Raw genomic sequence first — 27526 nt, forward strand, 5'->3', positions numbered from 1 at the left:
GGCAGAAGCAGAAGCAGAAGCAGAGGCTGCTGCAGGCGAGGATGATGAGGCTTCTGCAGGCGAGGATGATGAGGTTGCTGCAGGCGAGGATGATGAAGTTGCTGCAGGCGAGGATGATGAGGCTGTTGCAGGCGAGGATGATGAAGCTGCTGCAGGAGAGGATGATAAGGCTGCTGCAGGCGAGGATGATGAGGCTGCTGCAGGAGAGGATGATGAAGTTGCTGCAGGCGAGGATGATGAGGCTGTTGCAGGCGAGGATGATGAAGCTGCTGCAGGAGAGGATGATGAGGCTGCTGCAGGCGAGGATGATGAGGGTGCTGCAGGCGAGGATGAAGACTCTGAGGCTGGACCAGACGAGGCGGAAGACTCTGAGGCTGGACCAGACGAGGCGGAAGACTCTGAGGCTGGACCAGACGAGAATGGCGCTGCAGGCGACGATGTGGAAGCCGGAGACGGTGGCGCTGCGGGCAACGGCGTGGAAGCCGGAGACGGTGGCACTGCGGGCAACGGCGTGGAAGCCGGAAACGGTGGCGGCACTGCAGGCTGGACGGATCCCTTGGACCCTCCAGCAGAGGCTATCGCAAAGCCAGCAGGCACGGCGTCCTCTGGCAGACACAAAGGCAATGGGTGCTGTGATGAGCACTGGCTCTGCCCAGACAGCGCTGACACAGTATAGTTCTCTGGGGGCTGCTTAACCTTCAGGGATCCAGAATCAGCTGGGGACTGAAACCTAGCCTCTGGGGAGGCCCTGGAGTGCATAACTGTGCACAAAGCAGCTAAAACACAAGAAACACCCTGGGTGGAAATTAGATTTTTTTCCCTGCATAGAAGAAACGAGTGAGACTGGGGACAAAACGAGTGACGAAGCTAGCGGTGACACTGGAGCCTGAGCTACGGGTAGCGGGGACACTGGAGTCTGAGTTACGGGTAGCGAGGCTGAAGACTGAACTGCAGGAGAAACTGGAGGCACTGGAGACTGAACTGAAAGTGGCTGCTGGGCATCTAACTGAGCTGAAGGTGGCTGCTGGGCAGCTAGCTGAGCCGAAGGCTGCTGAGCAGGTGAATAGCTGTTCGAATTAGTATCTCCCCCACAAAACACAGCCCCGGAATAAACAGTTCCATAGTCCAAAACAGGAAAAGAGTCCTCATTCACCACAGCCGGCAATTCAGAAGTCCCGGCTGTGGGGTGACACGCCGGGGGCGAGATCATCATTTCCTCCCCGCAGACAGCTCCGACGGGCTGGGCAAAACCACATTCGGCAGGGTTGGGCAGCCATAGCTGGACTGGCCATCGGGCATACCGGGCATTTGCCCGGTGGGCCGCTGGCGATTTTTTGTTTTTATGGGCTGATCGATTTTTGTTTTTGTTTTTTTGGAAGGGTATGAATGAAAGGTGTTGGATTGGCCAGTTGGTCATGATTGACTCTGGGCTGGACCAATTACAGCCGAGGAGGTCGGATGCAACCTCCCCCTTGTTTAGCAATTTTATAGGCCATCCATCGGCTTTGTTACCCCGGAAACATGGCTTAAACAATTTCCACGATGTAATCCGATAACAACCGATCTCTTTACCCGTCGGCTTCCCGTGGCTGTCATGCAACAGATGTTGTGCCAAAAAGTGATTGCCCTGCCAAAAACTGATTTCCAATGTTTGCGTGTATTTTTATGTGTAATATCTATGTTGGTAAATAGACTTCGGTGAACAGCGTTTACAAAGGGGCTATATACGGAATTAAAAAATTATCTGTTTTTTCAAGTATCTTTACAACTCTGTGTTATTGTACTTACATTATACCCAATCCGGTCCTTTATCCCCACTTTAAATATTTTTACAGAACTATTGTAATATTTGAGCCATTTCTGCTGTCCAACTACTTCTTACAAAAGACATTTTTAATGTTAATTAGACTTTTTTTTTAACGGCATAAATAAAGGTTATATAAAAGTCACTGCCAAAGACTGATTGCGGCTTCTACCTTGTTACACTAATGTTGTTTGTAGCTCAATATGACTTTATGTCATCCATGAGGGATGCATTTGACATATGTGTCACATATTATAGCCCAACAAGTGACTTATAGCAATTTAAATACGAGCAATCAGTTTTTGGCAAATACCAGAAATCAGTTTTTGGCAGACAATCACTTTTTGGCACAACACCGGCTATTGCAGTTAATAATACAACAGTTTCTTGCCATTTTTTGTGTTTCTTTTTATCGCTGTGTAACTGAGTTCAATTGAAAGCCTGCATGCGCTAGTACCACTTGCCGCAAGTTCCCAGAATCCTTTGCGGTTTTACCCCTGAATGACGTCACATTTTTGGTGGGTCGGTCTCTAGTCAAAATGCCCGGGCTGATTTTTTGTCCCAGTCCAGCCCTGCGGGCAGCGAGGCAGTAGTGGCTGGGAGAAGGTGTGGTGTGTGCTGGAGAAAGGCCTGCATGGTCGGGGGAAGCAATTCCAATAGCAATGGAAAGCCGGAAAAGAGCCGGCGAAGCTCTTCCGGAGGGCCTTCCAACCACAGGCCACATTGTAGGTAATGTCGTCCCGGAGCTCCTCGGACGGGTTTAATGCCGCTGGGTCCATTCTGGCTGGTTCGTACTGTCACGGGTTGCCGGGGCAAGCCGTGTGAGAATGATTTAGGACCCAGAAAGCAGCAGCTCTGGTGCAAGTGAGTTTAATAAACAGCACCCCACCCCCCGGAAGGGCCCAGCTGGGCCACAGGCGGCAGGCCCCGCCTATCGGCCACGAGGAGTGAATCGGTACATACATGTACCACCAACACACCAACATCTGAGGGCATCAGCCACTGGCAGGGAGTGTGGTGAGGGGAGATAGGACTCCATACCTCGGAGAGCCTGAGATGTTCCCAGAGAGGTGGAGTCAAGTCAATCAGTCAAGTCAATCAGCTTTATTTGCCACATGCAGGTTGCCCTGCAGTGGAATGGACCCGCCCCCCGACCTTACACACACAACACAGACATCACATGGGGATACAGGTCAGAGATCGGTAACATTACAGAAAACCACTGAAATGTACACTACAATGGGAAAGTACAAGAGAAAATAAAGAGACCTCTACTCATGCTGGGCTCCTGGGAGGACAGCATGAGAACAGGAAACAAAAAAAAACTCCCCTGCACAGAAAGCACATAAATGTCAACAGTACAACATTATGGAGCACAAGACAAGCAACAGGGTTGGTTTAGGGGTGAGGAGTAATCCAAAGCAAACACAGCAGCCATCCTGCCACTGCGCCGCCATTCCAGCGCGGGCCCAGACCCGCCGTGTTCTCCAGGAGGGAACAAGCATCGAAGGCGTGACCTGGTCTCCAGTCAGCTTGAGTCTAAGACCCAAGCTGACATATAGACACAAACAAACAGGCGCACGCAGGCACAAACGTGCATTCCCACCCTCATATACACAAACAAATACTTGGCACTCACCCGACGTGGAGACAGACACAAACAGACACTGTACACACATTCACACTCCCCAAACATGCTCTATATCCCAGGTCCGGGTACCCCTGTCCCCAGAGGTACCTGTTGCACAACAATCAATCACAATTATTTTGTGTTTCCCCTACGTTCCCGGCTCGTAACCAGCACCCTCTGCCGTCAAGGGCGAGCATTGGTTTATGGTCATTAAGTGACTGATGCAAGCCACAACCTTTTATTTACTCCACACGCATACAAAACTTAAACATAATAATTTTTTTTAAAAATGCATCAAGAAAAAGGCACTTGTAGCGCTCAAGAGGAAAGGGGCAGGTGCTCAAGCCCCCTCCGACCCACCCCTCTGCACATGCCTGGGTCTTATCATATGGTTTATCTGTTTTTAATTACAAAATTGGGGATTCAGTGTTTTCTCATCATAAACCTGTGCATGAGTTTAAAGCTGGCGCTCCACCCAGGCGCTACCGTATGTTACTAGTCAAAATGGAAACACTTGAAGTGTATAATTATATTTTCTGTGGTGTTAATCACTCTGAACGACTTACCTAGAGTTGTCTTTCATTTATATGTCTATTTGAGCCATCTGTATAGTTTTAGGACTAAAGGAATCTGACTGTTTAGTTCCTTGTTATGCAGCGATGCACATGCAGATGACCCTGATTATCGTGTGTCTCAGTTTCCTTCTCTCGGTAGAGTTTCTCTTACAGAGAAGGTTTTTTTTACTTTTTCAAAATAATGATGATCAATACCTTATTTTTTTAAGCATTCATGCTATGGTTCCATTCCTGTGATATGTGTTTATATATCTCTCCACTATAAACAGAGATTTATGAAACACTTGACTGTCATCCCATTGATTACAAACACCCAGCTGCCATTTCAGTTTTAAACGAACGGTTAATCCTAAAGATTCCCATACTTTTGATCATATTCCTAAATGAATAAATGATCTTAAGTTGCCTTTCATTTATATGTCTATTTGATTTGTCTGTATAGTTTTAAACTGACTGTTTAGTTCCTTGTTATGTAGCAATAGAAAAGCACATGCCAATAATCCTGCTTATCAGGTGTCTCAGTCGCTTTCTTTGTCTCGAGTTTCTGTTCGACAAAGACTGAAGTCACTGCAAGAGCATACTTTAGCTGTGGAGCAATTACACAGGTGTTTTTATTTTGTCTGACAGGTTAGACAGGAATGTGTAGATGTAAACAGAATGAGCATGCATAGTTTTGCTTTTGTTCTAGCTGTGTTTTTGGTTAGCCTTTTTCTTAACACCATTAATTCAGTCTATTTTCATGGTACACACTTTCTCTGAAAGTAAAAAAAAAGTATGACATTAAACTGGGACAGAGCATTCATTAAAGAGAAGGTTCAGATTCTTAAAGTCCATCTTAAATAGTCTTTCTCAGTCAGAAACATCTATGGGCAGATGTTATTGTTCAAAAAGCAGCAAGATAGCAGGTTGAAATGTGAGGCCAGTACGTTCTCTCTAATTACTGGCAGGAGTTCAATCTGCTCTCTAAAAAAGAAAATCTGACTGTATAAAATACACACACTACTGCTCTAAAGGTTTAGACTGCTGGCTACTCCATGTTTTCAAGCTTACTATCAAAATATATGGAGTTATAATAAATAAACTTTGTACTTAATATCACAATATTTTGTAATCTTACTTCCTTCTGACACTTTTGGAATAAGACATGGGAACAACTGTCTCCAATAAATCAGACTAATTACCAAGTAACTTATTCATAATGGAGACTCCAATTTAAGAATTTAAAAGATAACATCATCAAAAACAAACAAACAGTCCATTTAAATTACTAACGTTTTTGTAAGTGTGTAAGAAATCTTCTAAAAAATCCTTTTTGACATATAAATGGAAATATAAGTGCAGACATTTTCTTTGCAAAATGATAAATAAAGTCTGTGTGATAAAGGAAGGTCTGTGAAGTGTAAGAGAAACAACAACACACAAATACATCAAAACAAATCTTTAACAAACATTTCGAGCTCACAGAAGTTTACAGTTTCATGTAAACGTCAGTCGTGGCCTTTATGTTCATCCACAGAGCAGAGATAACTGATACTCTGCTGATCAGTACAGCAGAACATCTTCATCACCTCATCATAACAGGACTTGAAAGCTTCAGTTTTTGTTAAGTGAAATTATTATACGTGTTGAAGCCCTTACTCTTAATGTCACAGGGGGAACTTTGGTTGAGACTTTACGGTACAACTTGTTGTGACATCATTACTATGTTTGTTATGGGCTCTCACCACGATGGTGGGGCGCTGTATGTAGATGAAGATGGACTCTGCTCTTTATGTTAAATAAATATGCCCAAAGGCTAAAGAGTAGTGATGGGCAAAGCGAGGCTTCAAAACAATCTGACACCATCTCCACAGCGACACCTGCTGGACAATTTGGTTATCGCCACATCTTGATGATGCTGTTCTGTGAAACAGTGACACAGACGAGCCGTGCACAATTAAAACAAAGCTACTTATTATATCAGACAGTCAATAACTGCGATCAACACATTATTTTGGAGAAATTCTCACAGAACGAAGGAAAGAAAAATGATGAGACTGTTAAAGACAGCAATCTGTGAATGTAGTGATCAGTGTACTTCAGCAAAGATCTCCATCTGTTAACATTCGTGTTGCTCACAAGAAATCTATTTATAAAGTAACACATACAGAGAAAAGACTGCAGTGTTTACTATAATAACCACACAGGTTTACGGCTGTTTTTGGGCTCAAAGTTTGGATGTGTTTGGTTGACTTTTCAGTTTTCTGGGAGTTCGTGTCTGTCATCAGGTTTTTTCTACACCTGTCAAGCAAAGCTAGAAGCTGGCATAGTGTTAGCTTTGATTTTTAATCAACTTAATATTTATATATTTAAATGAAAAGACTAAATGTGTTGTCTTTCTTTATAAAAAGTTAACATTCATAACATTTTCTGACCAGTCGTAACGCTCCATTTCACACACATCTTTAAATCATCCTCTGCTGAGCAGCCTGTGAAGCATGAAGAAACCTTCCTGAACTTTCCACTGCTGTGGATTTTCCATTTTCTAACATGTTTTGCTGTCAGTCTGGAGCTTTGGTTATAATGAACCTGCATTACTTCAGTTGTTTTTGAGTTATTCACAAAGAAGCATCAGTGAGAAAAAAACAGGAAAAAACTCGTGAAAAGAAGAAACAGATCACGTGTAATTAATGAAAGTGTTTTTCTAGCTTTTCTTTTTTACAGTATAAATATATTCTTCACGGTGACACAGTGAGTAACAGATTATAGTGAGGATGACGTCACTTAATACTGAAAATAACATTTTCTGTTGAAAGTAGAAAAAAGATCGAGTCACAGCTGAAATTCCCGCCTGTTTTATTTTCTCACTGTATCACCCTTCAAGGACCTGCAGCTCAGTAACGCGTCCCTCCGACAGCCACACCCATCTCCTCTCTGCTTGGATAGTTAAATTTGTGATTGACATGACATTGACCAATCAGCTGATAGGAAGAAAAATCGGGTCAAAATTCGTACTTGTAAGTTGAAACTTGAGTGCAGAGTTTCACACGTGTTTTTTTTTTTTTGCTTTGTATCTGTAACCAGAACTTAACAAACAGAATTTGTAACTTGTGTAAATATTTTTACACACACAAAGCTTTTTTTTACGTACACACAAATTCTTATCTACAGATGCAAAAATAGCTCATGGACCTGAAACTTTCCTGTCCATAATGCTCTCCAAGGCACATGATCTCACATGTGAGGTAAACCTAAGCAGCTCCTTAGACTACCATGAGCTGGATGACTGAGAACCTGCACAGACATCTGTGAGGTAAACATATTTTTCTGTGAGCATCATTAAGTCAACTCTAGGTTTCATGTGCTGATTCAGGTGCTTTACATTTATTCTGTTTTAGAGCAGGTGGAGAGGGGGAACCAGATGGGAGCAGGTTCCACTTTGGGTGAGGAAGTGGAATAAGTGATTACCTTTTTGTCTCAGCTCGTCATCACAACTAAATTCATGTTCAAATGAAGCTTTTTACTGTGACACTGATATCTGTATTTGTAATTGTACCTGCCTTGCTTTGTCACTCCAGATTTCAGCACAGTTCTCTGCACTTGTTTATATGACAAAGTTTGACAGCAGCAGGGCTTTATGTTTGTGGGTTGTTTAATAATGTGAGGCCTTCCTCAAACCGCTGCCTCAGTTCATGCTGAAGCCATCTGCCATTATCTACTAGAAATGCTGTCAAACCTAAAGTGAGGATGTGGTCCCAGCTCGCATAATTAGAGAGACTAAACCAAAGTGGTCTTCTCTGCTGAATATGGTGCCATGGTAGAAGCAGCAGACAGATGGATGTCTTCACTGACAGTCATGTTTTCCTGTGGCAGTTACTCTTTGATGATATGCTTTACATTACCTTTGTTTTAGGTAAGTGTGTTATCATTAAGAATCATTAAAGATAATTTAAGGTATGGTTGGCATTGTCTCCAAAAATAAGTTTTTTGATGTGATGGCTGTAAGGAGCCATAATCTTTATTAATCTTAATCTTATTGATATATAAACCCTCTAGTTTCAGCAGCATTCTTCAGGTTTTTAAAAGCTTCTCTGTGGCAGTGCTGCCATTTAAAAAGTAATCAGAAAGATTCCTGACTGACCTGCTCTGTTGTGTGTAACCTAAAGGGTCTGATTCAGGTCTGTGGTGTATATTGAGTCAGAAGCTAAACACACTGCAGAAACACCTGAGGGTGGTCTATGAGGAATACATCCCAGGAATCATGGAGATCATGCTGACAGAGCTTGATAATTGAAGATGATGCAGGACGAGCGGTTCAGGAATCAGTTCTCATGATGACGATGTGCAACTGCATCTCACCATTATTCTCTACAGAGTTGGTAACATTTCCCATATTTAACAGAATAGTAACTTTGATTTGCACTTTCTGTTAACAACAGTCGAGGCAACAGAAGATTCACACTGATGGATGAAGCCCATCAGTGTGAATCTTCTCTTCTGCTACAACGTCACCTGCTGTCTTCAATCCTCCATACCCGACAGTAACAGCTGACTGTTGTGTTGAGCTTCTTTGTGAGATCTGTTAAATGTAAAGTTCATAAATCCACTACACTTTTTGTCAATGTTTGTTTTTCTGTTCTCATTCCTGGAGCTACCAAAAAGCAGAGGTGGCAAAAGTGCAGACGTTCTGTATTTAAGTAGAAGTACAGATACTCGTGTTACTCAACTAAGAGTAAAAAAGTTCAGGCTCTGAAATAAAGCTTCTGTGTGAGTTCAATAAGAAAGATCTATGGTCTCACATCTGTCCAGGTGCTGCCGGCTGAATCTAAGCTTTATCACTTCCACTGTCAAGCTGTTTGTGTCATCACTGGTCTGGTCCAATCACATTCTCCCGGCCTTCTCCAGGCCAATCACCATTCATGCTGCGTACTTTAAATCTCACTGTGCATCTGTCATTCTCCTTCATAGACGCCTTTGTGCAAAGCACCTCCTGCCCAGTTCCACCTCTCATCACTCGAGCTTCATTCAAGTCACCTTCATCTGCATCACCAGCATCTAGGCTCTGGGGGGTCCTGCTCTGATCTGTTTCACAGCTGGAGCTCCGTTCTGCAGAGAGACAGACCACCAAACACCTTTGTACATTCTGTTCATCAATAAATCATCTTCATTCTTTCTGACGATCTCTCCTTATTGAAATGTACTTAAAGTAAAAAAGTAAAAAGTTGCTCCTTAAAGGAAAATTCTGCCATCAATTTATATGTAAAGGTAACTGAACCTGGTGCTATATTAATATTATAATAATTCTTAATTCTTATCATTTTTATAACACAAAATGATCTATGACACAATGCACTTTATGATAAAGGCTTTATTCAGCCTAAAACATGGCAGAATGTAAAACATGTGGACAAACTGAGCTGAGGTGCTTTAACCTCCTCTACATCCCTGTTAGCAGGATGAAGGCGCCCTCTTGTGTTGTGCATCACTTTCAGATTTCACTTGTTAACCTGCAGGAAGACAAAACTTCACTGAGCCTTCAGCAGCTTCAAGAATTTAGATATTTTTTATATTTATATTACATTTTATAGCTGACAGATATTACTAAATAGATAGAATTTACTATATAGCTGGATGAACATGAAAAATATGTCTATAATAACAAATGACCATGAGAGCCAGTAGAATTAATTCAACTGGACACATATGGAATATGTTGAGCAAACCTGGAGAAGCCTCAGCTCAACATATTATTGTCATTGCTGTGGATCTTTAGCTGATACACTGACTTGGTGAGTAAATGTTTACTCTTATTCAAACTGATTTTGTGGCTTCTCTTAGTTTAGCACCAGGATTATAATCTTGCTAGCTAGTTAGTGTTAGCCTAGCGTTGCTGCTGCCGCTGGGCTCATGTTACTTAAAAATTAACACCACAGCCTTAAAAACCTTACATAAAACTATGTCTGTGAAATTTTCTGTTGATTGTTTGAAATAAAAAAGTGAGATAAGAGCCCAGACAAAATTCTTCGGGAGGTGTAGCCGTTAGGGGTAGGGTGGGGTGTGGGGGGTATTTTCAATCCATAGCCATAACTAACTAACTAACTAATTATATATATAATGTTTAACCTGAGTAGCAAAAGAGTGCAGGGGGGTTGAAAACAATAAGCCAGGAGTTAGCTGTGCTCCTGGACTCTATCAAGCCTTGACCTCCCGGTCAGCTATTGCGCTGGTGGATAACAGAGCTCTCCGAAAACGTGGAAGCACTTTTGCAAATATGTGTTATTTTTATAAATTAAGTAGATGTTTGAGCATTACACAGCTACATTCTCGCCTGAAAATATCTTAAAAGGTTATTTTGTGACCCAGAAAGGGTAGTCTGGGGAAAAGGAGGAGGGTGGTCATTAGAGCCTGTGCATACTTGTAAACGCAGCAATGGCAGAGGAGCGCGGCTAAAAAACGTATTACTTTTTCTGGGTCACAAAATAAACTTTTAAGATATTTTCAGGCGAGAATGTAGCTGTGTAAAGTTCAAATATCTGCTCGATTTATCAAGACATCACATATTTGCAAAAATGCTCTGACGTTTTCGGAGACGTCCATTTTTTTTTTTCATGCTTTGTGGCAGCTTTTGAACATCTGTGGCATCTATTAATGTCAAATCTAGCCTTTATTTAACAACATAAGCAATCTCTATGTTACAATAATTGCACAGCCATTAAGGATAAAATCAGTTTCTGAAAACTGTTCTGCTTTTTCTCCCTCTGCTTGCTTCTTACTGTCTTTGAGGATCGGGATCAGCACTCCTGTTGTTGGACAGAAAGACATCAACTCAGTGGTAAGTATTTCGGTTTTCCAATATATTAGCAACTGTCAGTGACATTTATATTAATCAGGCTGAACTTTAATCATACTTTGGATCAGCCTGTTTTACTTATCGTTTTATTTGTGCTTTGGTTTGGGGAAGTTGTTTCTTTACTGATCTTTTCCTGTCTTCTGTTATTAGACTTGAGATATGACTGCACTATGCTGTTGCTGGTGACTCCAGTTAATTCTACAAGACATGCTGTGTAAGTAAACAAACAACAACAGTTTGGTCTGCATTTCTTGAAAGATCACATCCCCCAAACTTAGTTTAGAGGGTCTACACTGTATATAGTGAAGTCTGCAAGTTTTCTAACAGCAAAATTTGTTTTGTTCCCAAATCATTTTGCACATCATTAGAATGAAAGTTATTGGCCATGTTTGCATAGCCCTTTTTAAAATGATGCTTTCATGGCATTATTGTGTGTCGGGTGGGGGTCAGGGCTATCCAGACTGACAATTGGGACATTGAATGTCACCTCTCTGGTGGGGAGGGAGCCTGAGATTGTGTAAATTGGAGTCTGTTTCATACCAAATGCAGAAAAAAATGTTTTAAGAAAGCAATTAAGTTCATGTTCCAAAAAATATGATTGTTTGCTCGCAGGACACCAGGAGAGATGAGTCCTCCGTCACAGATGGTGTGGTCAGTGAAGATGGTCGCCTGCAGGTTCAAGCTCATTGCATCTCCAACCCACATCCACTGCCACTGTACTTAAGGGAAGTTAAAGACCTTCTTCTGCACTTACATTTGGATCACCTCGATCCATGACAGTCATTCGGGCAGTAATGCCTGGACTGGAAACAAGCCATCCTTAAAACATTACAACATTCCAGCTCCTGTGTTGGAATGAAAAACAAATGTGTTGTTTAAATCAGAGACTGCACTTGTGACAGAACAATAAATATTTTATTTTGATTATATAAGTAATGTAAGTACAAAACAAACTTGTGGTAGGCCTAAACTTATTTTCAGAATAATTACATCTGAGACTTTGTTTCATTGTAAGATTATAACAGTGATGGCAATATAATTGTTTGTTGTTCAGCAGAACAGTGTCCAGTATGTTGGCTGTTATACTTTGTTGTGTTTGAAAATAAAAGTTGGGCTGATTTTAACATCATTACAAAAAGTGTTGTTAATTATTTTTAATCATATTCAGGTTACCACAAATAGTTTTTTCATTTAGTTGAACTTGAAATGTTTGTCAGTAGGTAAACAATTAAAATTGTACAGTCAGAAATATCAAGTTATTCTTAATACTGCAGACTTGCAATGTGTAAGTTGTCCTAACAGTCATCTTAAGTAAGCTTTACTTAGTTTTTTTGAGGCAACGAGTTTCCTCAATTTTTTTCGAGTTCTGGGAACTAACAAGGCTGTACAGTGTACTCAAAATGAGCCAGGTACAGCGTGTGGTGGTGGTGCACATGCATAGACCATGGTGTGGTGGCAGGTTGAAAGGTTGTGGTGGTGGATGCATGACTTGTCTTAGCAGTAAAAATCCATCTGCAACTGAACTTGTCTCTCAAGAGTGACTTATAATTTACTGTGATGTTCAGAAGCTGGCCTCTCAGATGACTCCATCATATGCAGAATTCTTTTCTTCATCTGTATGTCCACCTCTGCAACATTACGCAAATGTGTTTCAGTTGAAAGTCTTCTTTTAAGTCTGTCCTGTCTGTAGCCCTTGAGTTTTGCCTTGACAAAAGGTAGAATAATGAAAAAGAAATGAACCACAATAAATGTTAAAAATAAATGAGTGGTGGAATGCCAAGATGAATATTTCCTTAAGTGCTGCACTTAAATATTTTAGGTTAAGTGTTGTCTTTTCCTATACTTTTAAGTGTACAACATTGTTGAGGTAGGGATTGAAGAGCAACACAGTTACACTGCAGATTGAGATGAATATAAATGTGTGATTATGATGACTTGGTATAGGTTAAGCTACACAGTAGTTAAAGAAATGAAGGCGAGCTGTATGATTACTAGGTGAAAGCTAAAGGAAACGCGCCTCCCTGTCCCCCAAGCGAGGGGCCGCGGCAAATGAGTTCGTGAGGGATTCGAACTGGCGGCCCTCTGTACCAGAGACTTCCGCCACATGTCATACGCCAAGCGGCCGGCCGAGAGATCTATTGAAAAAAAGGCCATTTATCTTTTCTTCTTCAGCCAGCTTTTTTTCTCATCGTTTTTACAAAGTACACATTAAGCTTCTTCTGCAATATTCTTACACACTAATTACACATGGAAACCTACACTGTACAATGGAATATTGTGTTTCATTTTAAATATTAAATAGGCTCAACTCAATTTTTAACTATTTCTTATTAGAACTACATTTAAATAACTTACCAGTACTTTTTATGCAAAAATGCTGACAAACTCAATTTATTTCACTTGTCTTAACTTAGAAAAACTAACTAAGCTGGAAGTTTTGCTTCACAGGGCGGAAGGATGAAAGATGTGTTTTGAAAATGCCACGTCACTTCCGTCCTCCTCCCTCTCGGATCAGTCCGCATGTTCACGGTGCCAGCATTTGTTATGGAATATGTTGAGCAAACCTGGAGAAGCCTCAGCTCAACATATTATTGTCATTGCTGTGGATCTTTACCTGATACACTGACTTGGTGAGTAAATGTTTACTCTTATTCAAACTGATTTTGTGGCTTCTCTTAGTTTAGCACCAGGATTATAATCTTGCTAGCTAGTTAGTGTTAGCCTAGCGTTGCTGCTCATGTTACTTAAAAATTAACACCACAGCCTTAAAAACCTTACATAAAACTATGTCTGTGAAATTTTCTGTTGATTGTTTGAAATAAAAAAGTGAGATAAGAGCCCAGACAAAATTCTTCGGGAGGTGTAGCCGTTAGGGGTAGGGTGGGGTGTGGGGGGTATTTTCAATCCATAGCCATAACTAACTAACTAATTATATATATAATGTTTAACCTGAGTAGCAAAAGAGTGCAGGGGGGTTGAAAACAATAAGCCAGGAGTTAGCTGTGCTCCTGGACTCTATCAAGCCTTGACCTCCCGGTCAGCTATTGCGCTGGTGGATAACAGAGCTCTCCGAAAACGTGGAAGCACTTTTGCAAATATGTGATATTTTTATAAATTAAGTAGATATTTGAGCATTACACAGCTACATTCTCGCCTGAAAATATCTTAAAAGGTTATTTTGTGACCCAGAAAGGGTAGTCTGGGGAAAAGGAGGAGGGTGGTCATTAGAGCCTGTGCATACTTGTAAACGCAGCAATGGCAGAGGAGCGCGGCTAAAAAACGTATTACTTTTTCTGGGTCACAAAATAAACTTTTAAGATATTTTCAGGCGAGAATGTAGCTGTGTAAAGTTCAAATATCTGCTCGATTTATCAAGACATCACATATTTGCAAAAATGCTCTGACGTTTTTCGGAGACGTCCATTTTTTTTTTCATGCTTTGTGGCAGCTTTTGAACATCTGTGGCATCTATTAATGTCAAATCTAGCCTTTATTTAACAACATAAGCAATCTCTATGTTACAATAATTGCACAGCCATTAAGGATAAAATCAGTTTCTGAAAACTGTTCTGCTTTTTCTCCCTCTGCTTGCTTCTTACTGTCTTTGAGGATCGGGATCAGCACTCCTGTTGTTGGACAGAAAGACATCAACTCAGTGGTAAGTATTTCGGTTTTCCAATATATTAGCAACTGTCAGTGACATTTATATTAATCAGGCTGAACTTTAATCATACTTTAGATCAGCCTGTTTTACTTATCGTTTTATTCGTGCTTTGGTTTGGGGAAGTTGTTTCTTTACTGATCTTTTCCTGTCTTCTGTTATTAGACTTGAGATATGACTGCACTATGCTGTTGCTGGTGACTCCAGTTAATTCTACAAGACATGCGATGTAAGTAAACAAACAACAACAGTTTGGTCTGCATTTCTTGAAAGATCACATCCCCCAAACTTAGTTTAGAGGGTCTACACTGTATATAGTGAAGTCTGCAAGTTTTCTAACAGCAAGATTTGTTTTGTTCCCAAATCATTTTGCACATCATTAGAATGAAAGTTATTGGCCATGTTTGCATAGCCCTTTTTAAAATGATGCTTTCATGGCATTATTGTGTGTCGGGTGGGGGTCAGGGCTATCCAGTGTGAGATCATTATTCTCCTTATATTTTTAGGTTAAAGAACATGACCATTGTTGTAGTATGTTAGACAAATGTTCCAGTATATCTCTGGGGATTAAAAGAATGTGACCATCCTTTGGGTTCTGTTAGACAAGTGGGTGCCACCATTTATCTGCTGTGAATGTTTTACACTGTTTTCTTGTCATGTCAGACTGCTTAAATCATTTTCTGAGAATGTTGTGTGCAAAAGACCTTGTGCCAATAATAGCAGAAACAGACCACATTCTGTGCCCCCACCCTTGTAGGAGGTAGAAAGACAGGGAGCCAAGGTCATAACTTAGGCGCCACGACAGATAAGAGAGTGTGAATGTTTAGGTTTACGACCAGGTGGGGGCCAGTGAAAAGTATAAGAAGCTGTGTAACACGTCACCATTTGGAGACTTGCTGTGACCCTCTCTGCATCTCTCCCCATCCGGATGGTTTTTATGCTCATTGTGTGAAAATTGTATGGAAATAAAGGATTGTTGATTGAGCATTTATACACCGAGTATTGTCCTTCCTTCAGCCCAAAGATTCAAAGAACTGGGAAAATTCAACAACTTGGTACCGGTGACCCGGATCTTTGGTGTGCTGAGGAGGGGCAGATTTGGCCTGTGGTGAGATCGTGGGGCGAGGCGAACAGAGGACGGTCCAAACATAAAAAGGTAAGCACAGCCTGTTGTATTATAAATACCAAATGTGCATATTGGGCTTTCCAAATTAATCTGTTCGCTGAGTTACACGTATTTTCACATTAAATTGTCGGTGTCTGGTTTTCGGCGCAAGATACTAACAACATAAGTTGAGGCTGAATTCAAGTGTTATAGGAATTTTCTAGCAAGATACTAATCATATTCTACGTTGAGACTAGGGTGCAGCCCACTTTTACCCTACATAATTAATTTTGTCTATGACTGGCTTCTGTTGCAAGAAATGTGGAAAAACTTTCAAAAAGCGGCCAAAGTGTAGAATATGAAATAGAGGTGAAATAGAGTCTGGCTTATGGTGCGCTTGCATTTTCAAAGGTGAGCTCAGAGGTTTCTGTGTGTGTTTCTGCTGATGAGACGCGCTTGCTGTGTTTCTATGTGAAATATGAACATGGTGACAGTGACGGTTGATGTGTAAATGGGAGGACATTAGAGCAAAGACACATTTTAGGATCAAAGGTTGATGCCTAGTGGACCTGTGGAAATTGGTTTTGTTCATGGTGTTGGCAACCCCCCTGCCTGTGGACGCGCAGTCAGGTCCAGCGGCGTCTGGTTTGCTGAGGTGGTGACTTGGGGACTGAGGACTCCTGCATAGCTACAGAATAATATTGAAAACGTTTGTGTAATCACGGGTTTACATTTTATTCTGGATTAGAACATAGAACAAGACACATTTTGCGAACAAAGGTTGAGTTCTAAGTATAGTAAGAGAAAAAGGTTAAATAAGGTTAAAAAGGTTGAAAAGGTTGAAAAGGGTTGTATTCCTCGTTTCAGTGGTTGAAATTGTTGTTTGCCTGTCCCCTGACGAGTGTTAAATTAAATAAAGAGGGTATTTGGAGCCACATAGAGATAGACGGGCTGAATTGGGTATATTACTCTGTGGTGTAAAAAAAAAAAAAAAGGAGAGAGAGAAAGATAGGACGGTGTAGTTTGTGTGAAAGCGCCGTTAGAGTCGGCGTCTCGTCTGAAGTACGGGAGTCAATTAAAGTAACGGGATAATTTGTGTCTAAAAGTGTGTTTGTGTTGTGCAGAAATTGTGGCAGGAGGCCAACAGAATAATTTGTGTCTAAAAGTGTGGTTGTGTTGTGCAGAAATTGCGGCAGGAGGTCGTGTCGTGAATTGTTGCAAATTGTGAAGTCATTTTTGGAGGGTTTAAAGGTGTGTAGTGGTGTGAAAATGTTGGGGTCTAAGTCTAACATAGAAAAAGGGGGTGTGCAGGGTGAGTGGAAAACTTTTGAGAAGCAGAGAGAGGAGTTGTTGAGGGCGCTGCAGGTCATGCGACCTGGGAGTGCGCCAGAGAAAAAATTAGAGGTTGCAGCTGTGGCAAAGGAGAGTAAGGAGTTGTGTGATAAAGAAGGAGTGATTGTAAATATAAGACGTCTTTGTAATATAATAGAGAGTTGAGTGTGAAACGAGGCTGTGTGTGACGACAGCGCGCTGCGAGCTAGTTTAGACGGTGTGTGAACATGCAAATGAGGTGGCTGCTGTGAAGCCCACAGAGGACTTCCTGTTTAGCGTGTTATTGAGTTTTATAAGTATGATTTGCAAACAATGATACATGCCTGTAATTAAAACGCTGATTTTGTTGATTATAATATTATAGATACAGTTTTTGAATGACTACGGTGAATGTTTGATGTTTGGCTGGGTTTTGATATAGGAGAGATGGCTTGGTGGCTGCTGGGGGTGAGTGTCGGTGGCCGGAAATCTGCATGCCCATAAAAGGCAACTGCCTGACTGTGTGAACGATGCACAGAGAGAGAGAGAGTAAAATCTAGGCAGATGAACCAAATGGATGTTTTAAGAAAAATAGTAAATGAATGTTTTAGTCTCTTAATACAGGTGGATTTCTCTCAACCTGGAAACCTGAGTACAGCAGCAAAAGGATAGACTAACAAAATTGGGACGACAGACAGGCCAAGCTCTGGCTCAAAATTTTACAGCTTGACCTCTCACTTCGTCCTCACCCTGAAAAGAAGCTTAAAGGACATCTTCTCCTCCAGTTATCGGTTACCATCACTGGAAATTTTCAGGCAAGTTTTTCACTGAATTGTTTTTGGCACCATGTGTCCCTGAATCTCACAAGCAAGCTCTAATTCCTGGCTGAAGACATGGAATGCTGTTATTTAAGGTGGGAAATCAAAATTTGGGAAACAAAATTAAAAACATACACAATTAGAGAAATGCCTTGTTGGAGAAAAAGTTAAAATAACCCACCCACAAACGCACACACACGCAATGAAGAAACAGCTTACATTCATGAACACGTGAAGATTTTCCAGCAAGGTTAAAGCAGCAAAACTTAACATACACATGTTGTTAAATGATAAAGTTTATCCACTAATAACAAATAAACTCTCTGGGTTGCAGGACAACAACTTGACTTCAAAAAGACAGACACTGGTATGATAAACCAGTGATGAAATAATAAATTTAGTGGTTAAAAGAGTCAAATTGTGACATGTTTTCTTCTGATTGATTAATACAAGAGATTACTGAATGAAAGAAAATTCCTTTTTTGAATTATTAAACATGATCTTAAGAATTTTAACGTGTACCTGTGTTGTCCTGTCAACTTGGTGGGTTAGGAGTTGATTATATAGTGAGAAAAAACAAAAAAAGGGGGGGAGAAGGCTGACACAGGGCCTGGCCCCTCTCTGAATAACACAGCCAAAACAACATCATTTTCCTGTTCGTCTGTTTTTGTTTTGTTTTGTTTTTTCTCTTTATGCTTAATTACAGGCTGCTTTGTCGGAAAGCTGAGGCTGACCTGGACTCCTGCTCTCCCCTCTACCATCTTTGCTCTCCCTTCTACCATCATTGATGTGACCCTGACCAAATGCTACAGCAGCTGGACCCACAACAACAGCCTGAGAATGTCAACAGTGCTGCAGGAAAAAGATCTCATGCAGCGGAGACGGAGAACGTTAAATCCAAGGCCCGTTTCACTATACGGGGGAGATTTCCAGACAGCTTCAGCTGACAGAGCTGTGACGAGACGCCTATTAAGCCCGGATGAAAAGTGAGGCCGAGCAAAAGAATGCTGACCTTAACAACTCTGCATCAAAACTGTGCAGGACAGTGACGGACCAACACGGATGATCGGGCAGCAAAAAGGGCGTGCCAGAGACACGAGGAGTAACTGAGGTCAGGAGGCACCTCAGATTGGACAAAAGCAGCAGAAGAACATAAGCTGAAGGCACAGGTGTCGGGGCTCAGCCAGGAGCTGACCTCTGAGAAGAGCCGAACAGCAGAGCTGCAGAAGGCCGTGGAGCAAAGCAAGGAAAACATCAATAAACTTCAATCTGACGTGTACGGAAAAGACTCTGAGGTTTCTGCCCTCAGTGAGAGCTCGAGACATCAGAGCAGAAACTGAGCATGGCTCAGGAGGAGCTGGACAAGGAGAAGATGCAGGACACTGGAGAAAAGGACTGCCTCAATTGGGGCCAGAACCAGTATGGACAGAACTTTGGGCAGCAGCAGCAAGGGATGCAAACGGACTGGAAAGGGGGAGGCAGGACCCCAGAGCACGCTTCAGGCCCTGGTTTACCCAGAACACCAGAACAGGAAAGTGATGAACACAAACACACACATCTACATACACTGACTCAGAATTAAGAGAAACACACATACGAACACATATGCACTCATTGATTGACTGAGAAATGACACACACACGCACATAAATCGAAATGCTGATTCAATTCACTGAGAAGTGATCCACACACACACACACACACACACACACTCACATACACATGCTGATGCAATGAAGAATGCTTTACTAACAAATGCTATGCTGATACGCAAAATGCTGCACACAAACGTCCAAATACAGAATTTGTTACAACAACAAGAAGCCATTGATTGTTAATTGGTTAAATGCATTTCATGTCACCCAGAGGGCATTTGTGTAGATTTAGGGGACAGGGTCTAAAGCAGTTTGGTTATGAAAACAATGTCTGTGAGTGATGTCTGTTTATGGCTCAAGGCCTCGACTGAATTGTTTACTGTGCTTCACACAGCCTGATAAGGAGCAGTGGTACAGAGTGAAAATGATGAATTAACGGTGTGAGCCTTATTTCGGAGAGTCACATGTTTGTGATTGAGATTTAATTGAAGGAGGAACACACTGAAGAAAAAATAATAATAATAAATAAAGAAAAAAAAAAGAAAAGGGGGCCAGCCCTTGGATTTACGTAAGTATCCCAGGTGTATTTAACACAATTGCCTCAGGCTTTAAAGATTTGTACAAAATTCAACAGGAAATCATAGCTTCCCTGTATTTCCTACATTGTTGGCATGCTGGTGAGTGCTGTTGCTCCACAGTAAGAAGGTCCTGGGTGCAAGTCCACAGTCTGGCTAGTTTGCAGTGGTTTCTCTCTGGGTATTCTGGTTTCCTGCCACAGTGAAAAGTCATGAAGCTATTAGAGTTAGGTTAATTGATGATTCTAAATTATCCGTGAATGTAAGTGTAAATGGTTGTTTGTTTCTAGGTGATAGACTGGTGACCTGTTCGGGGTGCACCCTGCCTCGTAACCTATCACTTTAGAGTTATTTCCCAGCCCTCGTGCAATTAGGATAAAGATAGGAGGATGGTAGTTGTTGTAGACCCATTCAATTTTTATGGTAATCAGAATTTAGACTTTGTTGAACCGTAGGCAATATGAAGACAACATGTAGTATTTAAGGGACCAAGTAGAATTTGGATAAAAGTTAGTGAATAGTGTTGAAAAAATGACAGAATTGTGAAGGATTAAAATATTCCAGGAGCTCAACTTACTCCATCTGAACATGTCTTAATCGTGTAATATGAACTCAAAATGCACAGGTTTACTGAATATGAAAAGGTTGTGTTGATTTAACTCAGTTGTTTAAGTTTCTACCAAAGCAAAACATTTGTGTGCAACTAGTGTCCACTATTGAATCAAATAAGTCCAACATGTTTTTGTCAGTGCAAAAAGAAGTTACGGTACCTGTATGCTTACACAATATTGTCCCGGGACGGAGAAAAACTTTCTGGTGAAGTTTTGGTTGATTTTGGGTTTTGCTTAACACTAGGTTGATTTTATCAGTGAGGTTTGGATTGTTTTCTTTCTCTAAGAGAGAGAAAGATGGTTTTATGCTTGGACATGTTTCCAACGGGCCCCAGTATTTGTTATTATATGAGTATTTTATTGGTTACGTTTGTTTTTGCTTTTGTGTGCACTGAAATAAGAACATCTGAGAGGAGTGATCCACCGGTGGTGATATTTTGGTATTTTGTGAGTTCCTGATTTAACAAATCAGCTCTTTAATCCAGGCCTGAGAGATTGAACTTTAAAGCGCTATAAAACACGATTACTAGAAACAGTCGCAAAGTATTTTTCTCCATAATTATAATGGGCTCTGGAGAAATTCACTTATATGGGACATTGATCACATGAGAAGTCCTGAGCCTAAAAGGATTGCAGCGAGTCAATCCAGTCCAAAAAAACAAGGAACTGTTTTTCCTTTAAAATGATGACGTCATCTTGCTGGTGATGGAGCCTCGAATAGGTTGCGTGTGAGACTCCATTATCAGCAATATCTGGTATGAATGTGTGTGAATGTATGCATGTGACTGGACTGTGATGGACTGACGACTAAATGTTTAAACTGACTTGACACTGAGACAAAAACGATACCGACTTTAGGATTAGTACATGTCTACAAACAATTCACCCAGCTTGTAAAAGAAGGGTGGATGTTTTGTCTCGCTTTGTTTTGTTTTTGCAGGAGTAGGAGGACAGAGACTAGGGGGGGAGGCTGTAGCTTCACATGAGTGTGAACTGCAGATTTAACCCTTTGGTTGCTAATTTTGAGTTACTGATGTTTCCATCAAGAAAATTGTGTTTTATTAGCTGTGTTTCGATTAATGCAGCACATTATATTGTTGGGAATGTTAAATGCTAAAGTGAAGAGAAGCTTTGATTTCACTCATGACTGAACATGTTATTATTAACCATAGCGGGCCACTGTAAAAAGTCAATCAATTTTGATAGAAAAAGCAAGAAAAACTCTATTGATACCTACACAGCAAATCCAGCATGTCCAAATTAACACTGTCAGATTTGATTTCAACACTTTTAAAGTGTCTATATGGGTCCACACCAGAGAGTGTTAATTTGACTCTTTTTGGAGAGTTGGTACGTTAACTCTGATTTAGTGTTAAACACCAAATCTCTCTGGAGTTGATAATTTGGCACTTGGTGTTAAGAGTTTATATATTAACTCTCAAAGAGTATTTTAGTTTAGCTACGTAAGAGTTATCTTCTAATTAATTCTAAAAAGCGGGAATTTTACTGTTCTGAACTTCTAGAAATTTCTTTTGGAAATAAACATTTACTAAAAAGACGCAATGGTTTTTGAAAAACATTTATTCTGAACTGTGCACCACAATTTCAAAACATTTTCTGAAAGATGTAACAGTGTACATGTTCTCACTTTCATTAGAATTTCGTTTATCAAAAGGTCTGACATAGGTGAGCTGGTAAATGCAAATAACAGCATTCTCATCACTTATTTCAATAAATACAAAATACAATATGCATGTCCTTCATTCATCACTTTGTGGAACTTCAACGCACTTCTGCTCTCCCCCATATTCCATCTTCACAAGCATATCCTATGTGGAGATTGAATAAAAATTAGTTGACACTAATTAATGGCACAAATCAATTGCAGCACAGTAAAAAAAAAAAGAATCCTTTTTGAGCCATTACTTGTGTAAAGTATTTTCCCAAAAGACAAGGACACAGACAACAGGTAATACTAAACTAAATGTAAAACCTGAACCTTTTTCATTTTTACCTAAACCGTGTGCACAAAACTCTGGAGGAATCTAAATGCTAACGTAGAACTCAGTCGGGACATCTGCTACTGCTGTTTGCTCGTTTTTTATGGGAGATCGTTTTCAGGCTTCAAGTAGCACCATTATATCAACATTTCACATTCTAGACATTGTTTTAAGTGTATTTGACCAAGAAATTTGACTGAAAATTCACATGCAAGCTTTTTTCAAGGCTGTGGTATTTGCCCGCAAACAATGCCTTTCAGCTAGCTAAAACAGAATATTATGCTATCAGCGAGCAACATGGCTAATGCCTTTCACACAGCTTTGTCTCAACTCCAAAGAGCCACAGAAGTAAAAGCTAATAACAATAATTGAAACAATCTTTGAAAACATGACTTACCAAGCATGGCAAACAACTCAAATATGTAGAGCAAAATGTTTTGAAACGGCTTCACTTCAGCTTCGATTGGAGCCGTGCTGGGGGCGGAGTCTGTGAATTTACTCTATTAGTGTCATAGCCCCTGTAGGAGTTCAGAGTTAAGAGGTCAAGAGTTAATGTTTCCATTGTAACACCTCCAGATTTGAAATAGAAACACTGATTTTTAACACTCGATTTTAACTACTATCATTTTACACCTCAGAGTTATATTAAAAGAATGTGACTCTACTTAGAGTGAAATTAACTGTAAGACTACTAACACCAAAACATTTAACACTTTTGAATTTGCTGTGTATGAATAACAGGGGAATGATAGACTTGTCACATTCAAAATAGAGATATGTAATGACAAACCTTGGTCCACGTCATTTAGGTTCTCCATTGAAATAGTCAATAATTTAGAAAAGTAAGATAGAACCGACAGGGGCATGTGGTGCTGCACAAGAACAAGAGCAAAATAAAGAAAAATTATTGTGTTTAGCTTTGATAAATTAAAATTAAAATGTACCATTACACTCAGAGGATCAATATGAAATTCAATATATGCTAATTTTGTATGAAGTACATGACTGATAACTGTTCTGTCCTGAGCTTTTGTTTTTACAGCGCCCACTTGACCACACCAACAGTTTCTCGCCACCAAAACGGGGTACTTGCAAAGAATAGGGAGGAATATCATGAGAAGTGGGAAAGGTAAGCCCCGATGGGGGTGATAATGTAACACACCCAAAGAAAGATTTTAGGTCTGACCAACCGTCTCAGTCGTGGGCAAAGCGATGACAGTCAATAAAATTCTAAAAGATAATTTAGTGACAAAAAATATCAAGAGATAAAAGATAAAACAGTCCAGTGTCCCATTCATGAATCAAATAAAAACACACAGTCCCAAGGTCAGAGCCAGCTATGCCACACGGCCAGTTGCACTCCACATGTTGCCTTTAACAGGGGTAGAAGTTGTCCTTGGAGACCCACTACCCTGCAAGCATATAGCCAGTGATCACTCCAACCTGTGCAACTATGCTGCCTTTAGGCTGTGGCATATAATAGGCCCTGGCCTGCACAGAGAGACAAAATGACACCTTCAGTATAAAATTCATAGCGCAAAACCCATACATCCCAAACATATCAGATTATCACATTACATACATGCACAGAGAGACAAAATGACACAGCAGTGTTTGTAGTGTGGGCTATAAGTAGACCAGTGTATCAGTGCAATCAAGTACACCTGCCTCTAATTAGTCCAACCCGATTCCAGCCATTGGCTAACCAAAAATGTGACACACGCACAAAAAACCACTCGCCAACCGAGTGCAACTTAACACAATAATATGGAGCTGAATTAACACAGGCACACTAGTCTACCATGTTACAATAACACCATTAATTTCACGTATGGTCAAATTCTTAAAACTTGACCCCAAACATGAAAAATTCTTCAAACATTTAGAGACAGAGTGGAGTTCTAGATAAACATAATGCAACAAATCACATAAGGATGGAGCGTTGGAATCAATAAGATGGTGAAAAAACATGCAGGAAAAATGTTGATCATGTTGATTATGTTTATTCTAGTGTGCAGGGATTGGCTAATCTGACCAGGAAATGTTATAAATGGATTGTCGGAACAATCAGCGTTAAAATCACCTTTGACAGTCCAGACTAAGATGGCGTTGGACATCTTCAGGGCGGAAAAGGGTTGGTGTGACCAAGGTGTGGTTTGGCTTGTTGTATGTATATTTCATAATCATACAGCTCTGGATGGACCAGTTACCAGGGCATGGAAGGAGGACAGACTCATTAGATGAGGAGAAGGAATTTTCTGGGATTGGAGATCCTGTGGGTGAGTGGTTGACTAAAAGCATGCATAAAATAAAAGCTATTTTTTGTCATTGATTGGTAATAGATTGATAATTGGCCACATTGACAGTTGTATTGACTTGTTGTGGACGTAGTCTACTTCATGTTTAAGCACTCTAATTAACAGATTGAAAATAGTGACATTAAAGGAAGAATATGCAGCGCCACCCTGTCAAATGCCAGTGCCGGTGGGGCTCAGTGATGAATCAGGTGAGCTTCATGGCTGAATCAAAACATAGATGCCCCTGTTGTGGTCAGTAAGGGATAAAAAGGGTGTGTTTTACTGTTATTTTAGCATCAGCATTATTGTTACATCAGAATCATATAACAAGCATTGCATTGAACATTTATTGAAGCTATTGACTTATTAACATTTGTATTACAGTGATTGTTATAACCCCATGTTAATCTTCTATCTACAGGTGTCAAAAGTAGTCAACAAGTTCATGTTGAAGTGAAGTTCATAATAATACAGGTTTTGTTTGTAGACAATTGTGAAGACGCAGGCTCTGGGCGGAGCCAGGAGTTGAACAGATCTAACATGACAATTAAATTGATTTCATTCCCTAACACAGAATAACAAGACTGGAGCAACGACACTGGATAGGAGAAAGTCTGATACTTTCTAAGATATGAGGTCACTAACCTTTTCTTTTAATTTTCTAGCTTCATTGAATGGACACATGGTAGAATTAGAAATGGCTAATTTGTTTTTTATGTCTTTTATTAGAATGAGTGGTTTTAATCATTTTTATATATATCTTGCAAATGTGCTTATAATGAGTTGGCACTCGGTCTTTTGAAGGTCATAAGCTTCGTTCGGCGATAGTCCGGACTGATAAAGTGTAGGAAATGCCTTGAGTGCAGCAGGCTAAATGCAAACACGCTTACACACACACACACTAAATTAGGATAAGTCCTTGGGACATTCTGAATATTCTAAACCAATTCTGAACCACCAAAAGATCAGTAGACAGCAACATTAGATTGTTAGAGCTGGGAAGAGAGGTGTTTTGGTTTTCTGTCTCTTACAGAGAAAGGAACAGACACCAGACGAGGTCACAGATATACGAGGATCCTTCGCAGCAGAGACAGACACGGTGACTGCGGAAACATCAACTGGGTTCAAGTGTCATGGCATTTTGGGCTCCAGTTAGTCACCTCAAAAGGATGGATCCCATAAACACAGCAATAATCATGAAGGGGTTGACGGAAATCCAGGAACACCAGACCAACGAGGTTCGAGAGGCTGTTGGTCATAAGGAGAACACCTTTCTGTTCCTTTTCCTGGGGAACACAGCTGTGATCCCAGAATACACAGATCATTGTTTGAAATCGGGGCAGAATAATCCCCTGATCTGTGCAACGACTGAAGGGTTGTCTAACCCCTGAGGTTGAAGGAAACAAGAGCCGAGGATCACCCGACTGGAAGACACTGGTGCCTACAGCAATGAAATAAAGGTTAAAAGCTACTCGGACAGAGGTTCTAGTCTGAGTACGTTTGGAGGGTATAAGGTAGCACCGAAATAAAGCTGTGGGAGAACTGGGGAGTGATGGGAGTATCATCTGTACCTACTGTTGTTGTTGTAATAAAAGTTTTTCTTGCATCTGAACTGCGTAAACACAGAGGTCATCTCACATATGGTTCACCCAACAGGGGGACAAAAGGCCTGAGGAGTAAGGAGAAATGAACCCGGCAACACTGGATTGCAGGGTGTAAGTGAGCTCTTTATGTCTAAAGAGCTCATCAGGGGGAATTGTGGGATTATGATATTATTTTATGCCATGTTAGACCCCTAATTAAAGATTGTGAATTATTATGTAGTTTCAGTTTGCATTATGCTCCTGAACTAGAAGAAGGTGATAATTATTACATTTGGTAAACTGATTTGCATTACATTAGACTGTTGATTTATTGTGAATGAATGATATTGTTTTATGATGCATTATACTGCTGAGTTATAAGAAATACTGTTCACAGAAAGTCATCGTCTCATTTGTCTGATTAGAAGAGAACAGAGCATACTGCCCCATTTCATCAGGAGCAGATAAACAGGGAGCCAAGGTCGTAGCTTAGGCGCTGTGTGAGAAAGAATGTTTAGGCTCTGATGATTAGGTGGGGGCCACTAGAGGCTATAAGAGTTTGATCAAGGCTCCACCATTTTGAGATCTGATGCTGTCTGTGTATGGTGTCCATCTCCCACGCGTGTGTTCATTAAATCATCGTTTGACTTGACCCGGCCGGACCAGTGTTGTTATTTTGGTTTTCCTCCTGTATCCATTCCCAATATTTGAATCCGTAACATTAAACATACATAAGTCACTTAGATAACTTCAAAATGTTATTGTTTGGCTTTTTTTTTTAGTATTTTATTTGTTCCTGAGTAAATCGGTTTGGCTGAGAAATAAAGTTATAGTTTTTACACAGCTGAATAAACATCAAGCAGACAGCTGATTATCAGAAGTGTGAGATGCTCGAGAATATACTCCGGTGTCCTGTTATATTTTAGATAGCAAGGAGTTTATTAAACTTCACCGAAACAATCTGCAAATGTCATTAAAATTTAATAAACTATCATCTTGTCTTTATTTTTAGTTAGCACATACCTTAAACACTTAAAGCTGTAAGCTAATGATAGTTATATAAGAGCAGATGCTGCTGGTGCAATAAGCTGTACGTTTTACATCCAATGGATGATGATCTGATTAGTCGACT

The 27526-nt window shown here is 40.6% G+C and overlaps 2 long non-coding RNA genes across 7 annotated transcripts; both read left to right on the forward strand.

Annotated features, from left to right (window-relative positions):
• The first annotated feature begins 6662 nt into the window (after positions 1 to 6662).
• Positions 6663 to 11976, forward strand: LOC146497119 (uncharacterized). Of its 5 annotated transcripts, none has more exons than XR_014870712.1 (4): positions 6663 to 8367; positions 8957 to 10820; positions 10989 to 11052; positions 11451 to 11976. It is a non-coding gene; the product is annotated as an uncharacterized LOC146497119 (long non-coding RNA). The 5 variants fall into 5 exon arrangements; XR_014870711.1 differs by having other exon boundaries at positions 6663 to 8363; XR_014870713.1 differs by having other exon boundaries at positions 6663 to 7901; positions 8155 to 10820.
• A 464-nt stretch (positions 11977 to 12440) lies between these two features.
• LOC146497120 (uncharacterized) lies at positions 12441 to 27046 on the forward strand. Of its 2 annotated transcripts, XR_014870707.1 has the most exons (3): positions 12441 to 13468; positions 14448 to 14496; positions 14665 to 27046. It is a non-coding gene; the product is annotated as an uncharacterized LOC146497120 (long non-coding RNA). The 2 variants fall into 2 exon arrangements; XR_014870706.1 differs by lacking the exon at positions 12441 to 13468 and having other exon boundaries at positions 14251 to 14496.
• The last annotated feature ends 480 nt before the right edge of the window (positions 27047 to 27526 follow it).

The sequence above is a fragment of the Neolamprologus multifasciatus genome, chromosome 18 (assembly GCF_963576455.1).
Source record: "Neolamprologus multifasciatus chromosome 18, fNeoMul1.2, whole genome shotgun sequence".
Classification (NCBI taxonomy): Eukaryota; Metazoa; Chordata; class Actinopteri; order Cichliformes; family Cichlidae; genus Neolamprologus; species Neolamprologus multifasciatus.